Raw genomic sequence first — 14,465 nt, forward strand, 5'->3', positions numbered from 1 at the left:
TGCGGGGTCCGGGGGGAGAGGCAGGCAGGGGCGTTGCCCTTTTTTTTTTTTGGTTTTTTTTTTTTTTTTTTTTTTTTTGTTTTGGGGGGTTTAATGGGTATTGGGGAGGGGTTAGGGACGGGTGGGGGGGGTTAAGTAAAGTAAACAAGGAGATACAGGGGAAATGTCCCAATCATGGCGGGATTTTGGCTTCCCGCATGAAGGGGACAGAATCGAAACGGGATATTAAAGGTACTGTCAGGGTGAGAGCCCTGACTTTTGAGGAGTGAGGGAGGGGAAAGAAACAGGGATCAGAAAATTTAAAATGTAATTTGTTTTTCCTCCCCCTGGTTATAAATGAAGATTAATTAGATGGGGAAATGGTTTTTTCTTTCGAAATGTTTGTTTTCTTTGTATTTGTAATTAAATTGATATTACTGTTATATATGATCAAAGGGGGTTAAACTGGAAGAATACCCCTCGGGTTTGGTTTCTTTTTCCTTTTTCTTTTCTTTGGATTGTACTCGTGAATCTCTGTTTTCCTTGTTGTTTAAAATCAAATAAAAGATGATTAAGATAGAAAGTCAGTAGGAAGAGGTGGGAGAAGTCACACATAGACCCGGGTGGTAGAAGGTTTGCGGAATCTTCTCCATCCGGAGTCTGGCTTCTCTCCGCTCACTACAGCGAGATGCATTATTCTGTAAGGCCTATAAAAAAAAAATCAATAGACCAATAAGGCACAGGTGAGCACAGCGATGACTGGGGGCTCATTCACACCGTGCGTCACCACGCGAGTTCCCGCAACACACTTTGCATTTTGAATACCGCCCCAAATCGCTAAGGCTGGCCATAGACCGAGCGATTTTCTTTCCTGCAAACACATTTTTGCCGCACTTATGAAGCACAGCATAGCTTTACCCCCCTTCATGACCAGGCCTTTTTTTGCGATACGGCACTGCGTTACTTTAACTGATAATTGAGCGGTCATGCGACACTGTACTTAAATTACCGTGTTTCCCCAAAAATAAGCCCGGGTCTTATATTACTTATGCCAACAAAAGACACAGTAGGGCTTATTTTTTGGGGTAGGTCTTACAATGTAATGTGCTGTCTTCTCTCCCCCCTCTCTCCCTGCCTGTCAGGAATCCCCAGTGTGAACTGAGTTAAAATGCTTGTACAATCCTATAATCCACTCTATTACAGTATTATATAATGTACAATGTGTGTGTTTCTGTAATATAATTGTGCCAAATACCTTCGTTATAGAGCCGCTCTGCGCTTCTGTTACCCGCCAGAGCTCTCTTCCCCCGCAATTATATTACAGAACCACACACATTGTACATTATATACTACTGTAATAGAGTCGATTATAGGATTTTACAAGCATTTTAAACTAGGACTTATTTTCAGGGTAGGGCTTATATTGCAGCCCTCCTGGAAAATAATGCTAGGTCTTATTTTCAGGGTAGGTCTTATTTTTGGGGAAACAGGGTACATTTATGTTCTTTTTTTCCCCACAAGTAGAACTTGGTGCACGTTTTTGTGTTTCACTCTTTATGTGTGTGCACATTTTTTCTGCACCGGGTGAAGTTTTTGAGTTGTGTTATGCACGCCACAGGCTTTTCAATAGAAAAAAATCCTTCCATTTTGCTTTTAAATGTCCTTATTTCTTCTGAGAAATCCTCACTTCCTGTTCTTCTGTCTGCAACTACACACAGTAATGCAAGGCTTTCTCCCTGATGTGGAGTGACGTGCTCGCCCCCTCCCTTGGACTACAGAAGAGTCAGGACGCCCACTAACACACAGCTCCTTTCTCTATCTGCAATGTAGAGAGCGTCCTGACTCTCCTGTAGTCCAGGGGAGGAGGCAAGCACGACACTCCACACCAGGGAGAAAGCCTTGCATTACTGTGTGGAATGTGAGGGGTGTACTTACTTTTGGGAGATACTGTACCTCCCTAATTCATCCACAGTGTTGCAATGTGAAGGTGATACAGGTGAACTTCCAGCAAATTCACAAAGCAATTCCTAACGAGAGGCGGCTGACACACAGAGAAGAATATTCAATTCTGGAATAGCGAGTGAGGTGTGGGGCAGGTAGAGGGGGGGGGGGGGGGGAGGCGGCGAGCCTCCAGTGATTTATCTCTGTCTATGTCGCCATTGATTTTGTTGTGTAGTGGAGAATATTGTGCATTGTTTTGATCTTCCTGTTAATGGCATTGACCTTACCCAGCGAGCGGCAGCTAGACAAGGACGCTGTCAGTAAACCGCATTCCCCCGGAAAGGCTGTCAGCTCGCCCGCCGTCTGAAGCCAAAATCGGAGAAAACTAGAAAAGCGCAACATTTAATTAAAGGAGAACTCCACCCTGGACACATTCTCATCCATTCAAATAATATCAGGATGAGCAAATCTTTTTCTACTTGTGTTGCTGCAATGGAGGCGACACAATGAAGGTGTCATCCGCGGCCGCTACGCTATTCAGAGAAAGTGGCCGGGGGAGGTTTCCGCGCTGAGTGAATGAGCATTGGAAGTAATGGTGACTGTGGAGGTTGTCTGGAAATTGCAGAAGCAAGACAATAACACATTCTTCATTTCCCACAAAAGACCAAAAAACTTTAAAGTGAATATAAACCCGACAACGACACTTTCTTATTTGCTCCCTTTTGCTCTGTTAACCACTTAAGACCCGGACCTTTAGGCTGGTAAAGGACCTGGCCAGATTTTGCGTTTCGGCGATGCGTCGCTTTAACTGACAATTGCGCGGTCGTGCGACGTGGCTCCCAAACCAAATTGGTGTCCTTTTTTCCCCACAAATAGAGCTTTCTTTTGGTGGTATTTGATCACCTCTGCGTTTTTTTTTTTGCGCTATAAACAAAAATAGAGCGACAATTTTGAAAAAAATACAATATTTTTTACTTTTTACTATAATAAATATCCCCCCAAGAAGATATAAAAAAAAATTTGTTTTCCTCCCTCAATTTAGGCCGATACGTATTCTTCTACATATTTTTGGTAAAAAAAAAATCGCAATAAGCGTTTATCGATTGGTTTGCGAAAAATTTATAGCGTTTACCAAAAAAGGACATAGTTTTATTGCATTTTTAATAAAACAGATTTTTTTACTACTAATGGCGGCGATCAGCGATTTTTTTCATGACTGCAACATTATGGCGGACACATCGGACAATTTTGACACATTTTTGGGACCAATGTCATTTTCACAGCAAAAAATGCATTGTTTACTGTGAAAATGACAATTGCAGTTTGGGAGTTAACCACAAGGGGGCGATGAAGGGGTTAAGTGTGACCTCATCTGTGTTTCTAACTGTAGGGGGGTGTGGCTGTAGGCGTGACGTCATTGATTGTGGTTGCCTATATTAGGGAACACACGATCGATGACGGCGCCACAGTGAAGAACGGGGAAGCTGTGTTTGCACACAGCTCTTCCCGTTCTTCAGCTCCGGGGACCGATGGCGGGACTCCAGCGGCGATCGGGTCCCGCGGCCGTGGTCACGGAGCTTCAGACCGGGTCGGGGGGCACGCCCAACGACTTGGCATTTAACAATCACTTACAGGTACGTGATTGTGCCCAGCCGTGCCGTTCTGCCAACGTATATCGGCGTTAGGCGGTCCTTAAGTTTTTAACTTGTAAAAAAGAAAAAAACACTGCACTAAACAAAAATAGAACCGTGAAAGTGCTGCTGGTACCGGAAATACAGATACATATATTTAGAAAAATAAAGAAAAAAGGAAGGTACAGCGCTGTACCTTCCTTTTTTCTTAAGTTTTTAACGTTGTCGTTTTTAACGTCATTAAAAATGGTCGTGTGTAGGCTTTAACGACGTGAAAAAGAAGCAAGTTATGAGACGGGAACGCTCGTTCTGGTAAAAATAGCGTTCGTAATGGAGATAGCACATTCATCAGGCTGTAACAGACTGAAAAGCGCGAATCGTCTCTCACCAAACTTTTACTAACACAAAATCAGCAAAAGCAGCCCCAAGGGTGGCGCCACCCGAATTAGACTTCACCTTTATAGTGCCGTCGTACGTGTCGTACCTCACCGCGCATTGCTACAGCATTTTTTTTTCCACGATCGTGTGTAGGCAAGGCCGTTTTAATGATCGGTTGAAAAAAAACGTTGTTTTTTTCTAGACCATTAAAAATGTAATTTTTTACAACCCGAAAAACAGTCGTTTGTACGCGGCATAATAGTTTTTTTTTGGGGGGGGCATACAACCGCTTCAATAAAATAATTTACTTGTAGCGGAGTCTAGTAATTGCGAAACCACAAAGTGTTACTACATCTCCAATTTCCACATTATCCGAATTCCAAGCAGATTAATTAATACCTGAACCTTACAAAACAACCCTGGCTCCGGTTCTGCCTCTCTATCTGCGTTGTGTAACGCGCTGCGCCATTCATAACTCACGAGGTCGGCAAGACAGGTAGAAGCCGCCAGTGGACCTCACCGAATTACAGTCATTAAGTTTACGGAATTGAGTCCTGTTTAATCATTACATTCTCCAAGGCCAGCGGTGAAAAAAAAGTGAGGGTCAGCTCAATGGAACGATAAATTAGGAAAGGCCAGATGTGAGGGGAAAAAAACCTGCTGACATGTGAAGAGAAAACAGTGCGAAGATCAACACTGCGCCTGAGGCCTTCAGGAGATTAGCTGCCCTAACAAGGACTGGCCTTATGTACATTGCTCCCATAGAGGGTCACATGGAAGTGGCTGACCCATGCTTAGCCTGTTATGCTTACCGGTGGGAGGTGACGAGTCACTTATCAATGTCTGAAAAAAGTAGCCTTCTTTTGCCTCGTACACACGATCTGATTTCCCGGCAGACTTTTTACCCCCGGGAAAACCGAGGGGAAAGCCGAGAACCGACTCGGCAGCTTCCCCCCCCCCCCCTCCCCCTACACACGGAAGGAAAACTGCCATGAGAGCTTTGGCCGGGAATCCCGACCCTGGCCCAGATTCAGGTAGAATCGCGCAATATTTGCGTGGGCAAAGAGCAAAAATTTTTCTCTGCGCCCACGCAAATATTGCGCTTTGCCCGCGATTCACGGAGCAGTTGCTACGTAAATTGCGCGGGCGATATGCTAAATAGCCCTGCGTAAGGGCGCCTAATGTAAATGATCCTGCCGGGGGCGGGAATCATTTAAATTAGGCGCGCTCCCGCGCCGAGCTAACAGCGCATGCTCCGTCGGGAAACTTTCCCGACGTGCATTGCGGCAAATGACGTCCCAAGGACGTCATTTGCTTCTAAGTGAACGTGAATGGCGTCCAGCGCCATTCACGGTTCACTTACGTAAACGACGTAAAATTTGAACGTCGCGAGCGGGAAGCGCAGCTATACTTTAGCATTGGTTGCGCCTGCTATTAGCAGGAGCAGCCTTATGCTAAAGTGGCCGTACGGAAACTCCGTACCTTGCGTGCGCAGGGCCCGCGCAACTTTTGTGAATCGGTGGTAGTATGCAATTTGCATACTATACGCCGATCACAAAGGCCGCGCCCCCTAGCGGCCAACGCAAGAATGCAGCCTGGGATGTGAAGGCATAAGGAGGCTTATGTCTGTCACATCCTAGGCTGCAGTCGGTGTAACGAGGTTCCTGAATCAGGAGCACTCGTTACACCGGAGCAAGTAAGCCCTTGCGCCGCGCAACCTAAGGTTGCGCGGGCGCAAGTGCTTCTTGAATCTGGCCCCGTGTGTATACGCCACTGCAGGCTTTCCCCATAGGGAAACTGCAGAGAAAAATACCGCCGGAAATCCCAGCAGGAAAATAGAAGACATGCGCTAATTTTTCCTGCTGGGATTCCCGGCGGTTTTCCAGCCGGGAAAACTACCATGGAGCATACACACGGACAGTTTTCCCAGGCCAAAAGCAGTCCTGGCAGTTTTCCTGCCAGGAAAATCCGATCGTGTGTACGAGGCATTAGGTGTTGGGACCCAGAGAGCTTATGGTGAGAAGGGACTAAAGCAATCAAAAAGCACTCCAACCAAATGAGTGCATAGCACAGTAAAGCCTTCATAGAACAGAGGGTATTCACATGTTTCATCTTATCACATATCCCAACCATAATCATAAACCATGGCTTATATGTAGTAGGCATTGGGACCCAATAAGAGAGTATAACATTCAGAAAAATAAATAGAGAAAGCACTCACATTGCCTCATCCGAAATCAATTAGGGAAATACAAAAAAAAGGGACCCCCAGGTCAGACTTTGACGGCAAAGTAAACAATGGTAATATCCAAAAATAATCTTTAATAAAGTATAAATACATACATGATATACAGGGGAGACAAGAAACGATTACTTAAAAATCATATACGAAAAGCAGAGTATATAGAATGAGCCCAAGTGCATCAAAGCGTTTCGCCATTAGGCTTCATCAAGACCCATTCGGATTTTTCAAGAATAGGAGCAACGGGTCTCACTATCTGAAAACAGAATAATATGTTTAGTGTTAAAACAATGACAAACACACACAGTGCTCTCTAGAAAATGTGTGTTTGTCATTGTTTTAACACTAAACATTAGGGGCCAGATTCTAAAAAGAGATACAACGGCGTATCTCCAGATACGCCGTCGTACCTCTGAGTCTGAGCGGTCGTATCTATGCGCCTGATTCTTAGAATCAGTTTCGCATAGATTTCTATTAGATCCGAAGTCTCTTACGCCGTCGGATCTTAACTGCATATTTACGCTGGCCGCTAGGGGCGTGTACGCTGAGTTACGCTTTGAAATTTGTAAATCAGCTAGATACGCGAATTCACGAACGTACGCCCAGCCGACGCAGTACAGATACGCCGTTTACATTAGGCTTTTCCCGGCGTAAAGTTACCCCTGCTATATGAGGCGTATATGCGGCGTACCAATGTTAAGTATGGACGTCGTTCCTGCGACGAAATTTGAAAATGTTACGTTGTTTGCGTATGAGGGGTAACTTTACGCCGGAAAAAGCCTTACATAAAGGACGTAAAAAAATGCGCCTGGCGTACGTACGTTTGTGAATCGGCGTATCTACCTAATTTGCATATTCCTCGCGTAAATCTACGGAAGCGCCACCTAGCTGCCAGCGTAAATATGCAACTAAGATACGACGGCGTAAGAGGCTTACGCCAGTCGGATCTTACCAAAATTACAGCGTATCTTAGAAGTTATGCGGCGTATCAATAGATACGCCAGCGTAACTTCGTTCTGAATCCGGGCCAGTGGGTTTAAAGCAAAGGAGAAAATAAATTCTTTCCTGTAGCTTGAGTGGGCACCATGATACTTTGGCAAAGTGGGCATTGCAAAGTACATTGTACAGTTCAATGCAAAGGTGTGACTGCCCCCTATAGACAATAATAGCATTCCTCTTGTCCTGGACTATTGCACAACAAGCTGAAAAATGTGCTGCCCTTTAGCAAACACGCTGCAGTCACATTATTGCTAACGCATGCGTTTTCACGAAAAGCCAAATCGCACCACAGCACCACGTGGTTCGTTGGGACGCTATCTTAAAAAAAGGGTCAGGGACTTCTTTTGCGCATTTCTCGCTCGTAGGGCAGTCCACTAAAAGGAGTGGGCCACCCCACACACAGCGTGCAGAAATGCGCGGGAACATGCGTGCGCTCAGTCACACCTGTAGCCTAAATTGCCTGTACAGTACATGTGCAAATATTTGAAATGTAGCGCTAATCTCAGCAAAATTACAATTTTTCTGGGGTGTAAAATGTCACTTTTATTTGTTAGATGGACGACACTTCTTTTCCTTCTGCCTTCCACCTATAGATCTCTGTATAGCAAAATCAAATGAGATGGCGTTGTTATATAATGTGTACGGTGCAATGTAGGCGGGTCCTAGCGCGTTCAGCCTGAGTGCTAATTCCCTATCCCCGAGGCAGTGAAGGGGTTTAGAGATGCCCATGTGGCACAAATATTGACATGACACTGCCAGTGAGGCGTGAAATGAGACATGCCTGGGAGCGCAGAGCGGATGGCGGAAGCGCGGGGCTGAACCTTCTGCAGAGGTGACCGTCTATATCCTGGGAGGAGAGGATCCCAAAGATGACTACAAGAGACACACAACTGATGGAGAGGAAATCTTCAAACCAATGCATTCATTCTCATTCATAGGACAAGCAGATCTGAAATCGCAGAGCAAAGCAATACCGCATCTTTCACGACCTTTCATCCCATACATAATCTGTAAATCATCCTCAAAAGCTGCATTTTATTAAACTGGACCCATCATTAATGAGGAACTGCAGTCTGCTCACATAATTTGTAATAAAAACATCTTTGCCATTCTGAAGCTTCCCTCTAAACGCTTTGCATATTATTTTATATATACACTGTGGTTCTGTACTTGCCAAAAATGCTGCAGAAATCTCCCTCCATTGAGTCTGGCTGCAGCCATTTTAACTGTGGGCAGCTGAAGCTGCTGCCTGTTCACTTCCTGGATTTACACAGACACACACCTCCAACTCTGCAGCTCTAATTGGTCCTCTTATGACTCACCCCCCTCTTTTGTTCCTGGCAAACTCACGAGAGGGAGAGAGAGCAGTGCCAGCGGCTCTGATAGGCTTTCTGAGTACAGCCCTGAGGCTGTAGTCGGCTTCCTGAATGCTTATCCTCGGGACGTACCGGCGGTGCGTTCTTTGGATAAGACTGACAGGCGTCTCAGCCAATCAGGTAATCTTATTCTGGTAATCGGTAACCTGATTGGCTGAAGCGTCATCGATTGTTGGACGAGGGACATCGAGGGACGGTAGAAGCACGGCTGACCCCAGAAAGGTAAGTGCCAGGGGGGGGGGGGGCATTTTACAGGTCAGTGGCAGCATTTTACTGGGCACAGTGGCTACAATTGTGGGGCACAGTGGCGACAATTGATGGGCACAGAGCGATCCCCGCTGAGCAAGTGGAGGTTCACGGATCCATCTCGTGTGAAAGGGGCCTAAATGTGAGATATGAAGTTTTGACCCCATTTTTTTTTTCCCCCCATTTTTTATTTTATTTTTTAAATAGAGATCTCTGTCATGCTTTTTTTCCTAAGGCTCCATGCACACTGAAGCTGATAAAAGCTATAAAAAAAAAACGCCAGTAGCTTTGCAGGGGGCCTTTCAACGTTTTTTAGCGTTTTTGCAATAGCTTTAATCAGCGTTTTTTAGTTTAGCTTTTTTTTTTTTCAATTGATTAAAAAACGCAAAAAAACGATGGCACCTGCGTTTTTGAGCGTTTTTCTGCGTTTTTAAGCATTTTGCGTTTTTGAGCGTTTTTCCCAGCCAAAAAACGGCACTTTGAACGCAAATTTCAGGCGTTCAGAAAAAAGCCAATAAACTCTAAAGCTCATTAACACAAAAAAAACGCCCAGGTGTGCATGGGCACATAGGCTAACATGGAGTTCAGTTTATGGGCTTTAAAAAAAAAAGCCAAAAATGCCAATAAACTGCAGTTTATCAGCTTCAGTGTGCATGGAGCCTAATACAAGGGATGTTTACATTACTTGTAATAGCAATAAAAATTACCCAATTTTTCTTTTTAAATGACAGTGTAAAAAAGAAATTAAAAAAAAGGAAAAAAAAAGCACCCCGTCACGCCGAACTCGCACGCAGAAGCGAACGCATACGTAAGTCGCACCCGCATATGTAAACGGTGTTCAAACCACACATGTGAGGTATCGCCGTGATCTTTATAGCGAGAGCAATAATTCTAGCAAAAGATCTCTTCTGTAACTCAAAACCTGTAGAAATTTTTAAACGTCGCCTTCGGAAATTTTTAAGGGTCAAAGTTTGTCGCCATTCCACAAGGGGGCGCAATTTTGAAGCCTGACATGTTGGGTATCAATTTGCTCAGCATAACATTATCTTTCACAATATATAAAAAGAAATTGGGCTAACTTTACTGTTGTCTTATTTTTTAATGAAATAATAATTTTCCCAAAAAATTGCGCTCGTAAAACCGCTGTGCGCAAATACACTGTGACATAAAGCATTGCAACGACCGCCATTTTTTTATCTATGGTGAAAGGACAGGGGGACACTTGGTCCAAAGTGCCCTGATGCTGATTGGAGGAGAGCTCTGTGCTCAGCACCCCGCCAACTCCTCCCCACCAATCAGAACTGTTCAGTTTCCTTACAAGTGACACAGTCACTGAAAAGCAAAGCTGCTGACATTCTGCCTATAGCAAAAATCGAATGTTCAAAATTCAAAATCGAATGTTAAAATAAAACAACATTTTAAAGTGCTTTCAAACGACATTCGGCAAGTCATTGGCCCAGATTCAAGAAGCTATTGCGCCCGCGCAACCATAGGTTGCGCGGCGCAATAGCTGTTTTGCTCCCGCGTAGCGAATGCCCCTGATTCAGGAACATCGCTACGCGGACTGCAGCCTAGGATATGACAGACATAAGCCTCCTTATGCCTTCATATCTCAGGCTGCATTCTTGCGTTGGCCGCTAGGGGGCGCGGCCATTGTGATCGGCGTATAGTATGCAAATTGCATACTACCACCGATTCACAAAAGTTGCGCGGGCCCTGCGCACGCAAGGTACGGAGTTTCCGTACGGCGACTTTAGCGTAAGGCTGCTCCTGCTAATAGTAGGAGCAGCCAATGCTAAAGTATAGCCGCCCTTCCCGCTCGTGAAATTTAAATTTCACGTCGTTTACGTAAGTGATTCGTGAATGGCGCTGGACGCCATTCACGTTCACTTAGAAGCAAATGACGTCCTTGCGACGTCATTTGCCGCAATGCACGTCGGGAAAGTTTCCCGACGGAGCATGTGCTGTTCGCTCGGCGCGGGAGCGCGCCTAATTTAAATGATTCCCGCCCCCGGCGGGATCATTTACATTAGGCGCCCTTACGCAGGGCTAATTAGCATAGCGCCCGCGCAATTTACGGAGCTACTGCTCCGTGAATCGCGGGCAAATCTAAATATTTGTGTGGGCGCAGAGCAAAAATCGTTGCCCTTTGCCCACGCAAATATTGCGCGGATCTACCTGAATCTGGGCCATTGAATGTAATGAGAATCTTCATACAAACGTTCGATTGAAAATCTACTAGTGTATGGTCAGCTTTAGTTCTATCCCGATCATCATTTGCATTGTTTGATGAGAAGGACGTCCCGGGCGTCCCTACGGATGGTTTGTCTGTACGGTGTGGAACGTTGTGTCTATTCGGAGCATGTTGTGTTCTGCTGCCGCATTAATCTTCACCACCTGTGCGGAGAGACTACCCATAAATCTGCCAGGTAGCCTGTAAAACTGATACCCTGCACATGACAAGGCGCGTTTTATTTCAGCTTCAAAGCCTCGGCTGGCACGCCACCGTCTTTCGTACATTTCCCCAGATCCACGGTAAGATCCATCATCTCTGCCGGCTGCGAGTCGATCCGAGCCAAATCTTGGACTCTGCAGACTGAGATGCTCATCATAATGACAGCACAGCGGCTTAGTGGTTAGGACTTCTGCCTTGCTGCACTAGAATCCTCAGTTCAAATCCCAACCAAGACACTACCTGCATCAAGACATGCTGAGAAGTTAAAGCGTGGGTTCCACCTGCCATTTTATTTATTTTTTAAGTTAGCAGCTACAAACACTGTAGCTGCTGACTTTTAATAAGGACACTTACCTGTCCTAGGCGCCCGCGATGTTGGCCCCCCGGGGGGCTGATCCCTCGATCGTGGCAGGTCCTGGCGCCGCCATCCTCACTAAGCGAAACAGGCAGTTTCTTCACTGCCCGTTTCCTACTGCGCATGCGCGAGTCTCGCGGCGCTGCATTAATGGGCGGCTGCTCTCTGGAATACACACAGTTCCCAGAAGGCAGCGCGCCCAATTCCCCAGAAGACAACGCGAGTATGAAGACCAGCCGTGGACTAGGAAGGGGCAGATTAGGAAGATCCGCCTAGCAACCGCAATTTCTGGTAAGTAAAAAAATATTTTTTTTTATTTTTTTTTGTACAATTTTGGTGTATTTTTTTTTTATTTATTTTTTTAGGGTGGACCTCCACTTTAATTGGCTGTTTAACCACTTCCGCTCTGGAAGAATTACCCCTCCCCCTTCCTGACCAGGCCATTTTTTGCGATACGGCACTGCGTTACTTTAACTGACAATTGCGTGGTCGTGCGACGTTGTAACCAAATAAAATTTGTGTCCTTTTTTTTCCCCCGCAAATAGAGCTTTCTTTTGGTGGTATTTGATCACCTCTGCGGTTTTTATTTATTGCACTATAAACCAGTGGCGGCTGGTGCCAGCCAGCCATTTGACCACATAAACCCCCCCCCTCCCGATCGTTCGCTGCTAACTTTCCCCTTACAAAACGCACACCCCCCTTGTGCGCCGCTACGCTGACACGCCCGTTGCCTGCCAGCACCGCACTTAAATTCATCCCTGCGTCTCTCTCCCCAAGTCCCGGTGGTCTCCTCCCAGCCAATCAGGAGTCCTGGAATCCAGCCTATGGGGTCTTAGGACTCCCGGCCAATCAGGAGTCCTGGAATCTGGCCTATGGGGTCCTGATGGGCCGGGAGGAGAAACAGGAAGACATTAGCGAATATTAATTTGCTAATGTCACACAACTGGGGGGAACTGACTAACTGACACATCACCAGTGACACAGCGCTAATACTATACAATGTCACTGTACTAATGACACTGGCTCAGAAGGGGTTAACATCTAGAGGTAATCATGGGGTTAACTGTGTGCCTAACCAGTATAATATATGTAATGTATGCTGCTCTTACTAATAGATATGGCGGATTTTTCTCCCCGCTTTGAACATAAACGCACGTGAACGCGCACGCAAAAAAAAATAAAGCGGCTTTGTACAGCGCGTTTCTGCTGCTAAACTCCTGTAGGAGAAAAGGGCGCCATAGAGAATACAGTAGAGCTGCACGATTAATCGCGGAGAGAATCGCAATCTTGATTCTCCCTGCCTGCGATATCCCCGCGGGATGACCCGCGATTTTCGGGTGCGGCCATAAATTATTCTCACCTGTCCCATAAGTCGCTCACATTCCCCATCCCTTCCATCCTCCAATCCGGAGCAGGAATGTCATCACACGCTGCTGCGCCGCATGGCATGCCAGGATATGTAGTCCCGCCTCTGTTGTTAATGAAGGGGGAGGTCTCCATGTAGAACTACCAATCCCAGGATTCCTAGCGGACCTGGTTCCAGACAGGGAGCGGAGCAGAGAATGCTGACCGGAGCCGGGGGGATGAGGGCAGGTGCTGGGGGAGCCCGGCCGGAGCTTTACCGCTGGAGGAGGCAGAAGATGGGGGGGCACCAAGGTGAGGGCCGGCGGAGAGGTTGAGAGAGAGAACCATTGTACTACCTGGGGGCCTGAGCGAGAGTATACATATATGGATAGGGGTGACAACATGGGCAATGGTGACAACATGAGTAGAGGTGACAACATGGGCAATATTGACAAGAACGGGGTTTACTACCGCTTTAAATAAAAAAAAAATTGAGAATCGTGATCTTCATTTTATGCAAAAGAATCGCGATTCTCATTTTTCCCCGAATCGTGCAGCTCTAGAATACAGCGTACACTGGCCCAGATTCTCGTAGAATGGAGTAAATTTGGGCGGGCGTAACGTATCTCATTTACGTTACGCCGCCGCAAGTTTTTCATGCAAGTGCTTTATTCACAAAGCACTTGCGTGTAAAGTTGCGGCGGCGTAGCGTAAATCACCCGGCGCAAGCCCGCCTAATTCAAATTAGGCGGGTAGGGGCCGTGTAGCATTTAAATTAAGCGCGTTCCCACGCCGAACGTACTGCGCATGCGCCGTCCGTAAAATTTCCCAGGGTGCATTGCTCCAAATGACGTCGCAAGGACGTCATTGGTTTCGACGTGAACGTAAATGGCGTCCAGCCCCATTCACGGACGACTTACGCAAACAACGTAAATTTAAAATTTTTGACGTGGGAACGACGGCCATACTTAACATTGATTGCGCCTCATATACCCAGGGGCAACTTTACGCCGGGACAAGCCTAACGTAAGCGTCTGCCACGCGTACGTTCGGGAATTCGCGTATCTAGCTAATTTGCATACTCGACAGGGAAAACTACGGAGGCGACACCTAGCGGACAAAAAATAAAATTGCATTTAAGATCCGACGGCGTAAGAGCCTTACGCCTGTCTGATCTAATGGATATCTATGCGTAACTGATTCTAAGAATCAGTCGCATAGATACGACGGCCCAGATTAGGACTTACGACGGCGTACACGGCGTTGCGCCGTCGTAAGCCCTTTGAGAATCTGGGCCATTATATTTTATTGTTTGCCGGACTTAATTTGAAACCTCTTGCTAACGATAAGGAGGAGGCAGTTGACCCCATATGGCGCACACGGCCCCCATCGGTCCAATGCATTCGCCCTTCTGGTCCACAGACATGAAAGCGATTAAGTCGCATTGTGTTCAGCAAGTGGACAATGGCCTCTGTTTTTCTTCTGTATTCTCCAATAAGAAAGTCCCGGCTGAATAATT

This window comes from Rana temporaria, chromosome 7 (assembly GCF_905171775.1).
Source record: "Rana temporaria chromosome 7, aRanTem1.1, whole genome shotgun sequence".
In the NCBI taxonomy this organism is placed as follows: Eukaryota; Metazoa; Chordata; class Amphibia; order Anura; family Ranidae; genus Rana; species Rana temporaria.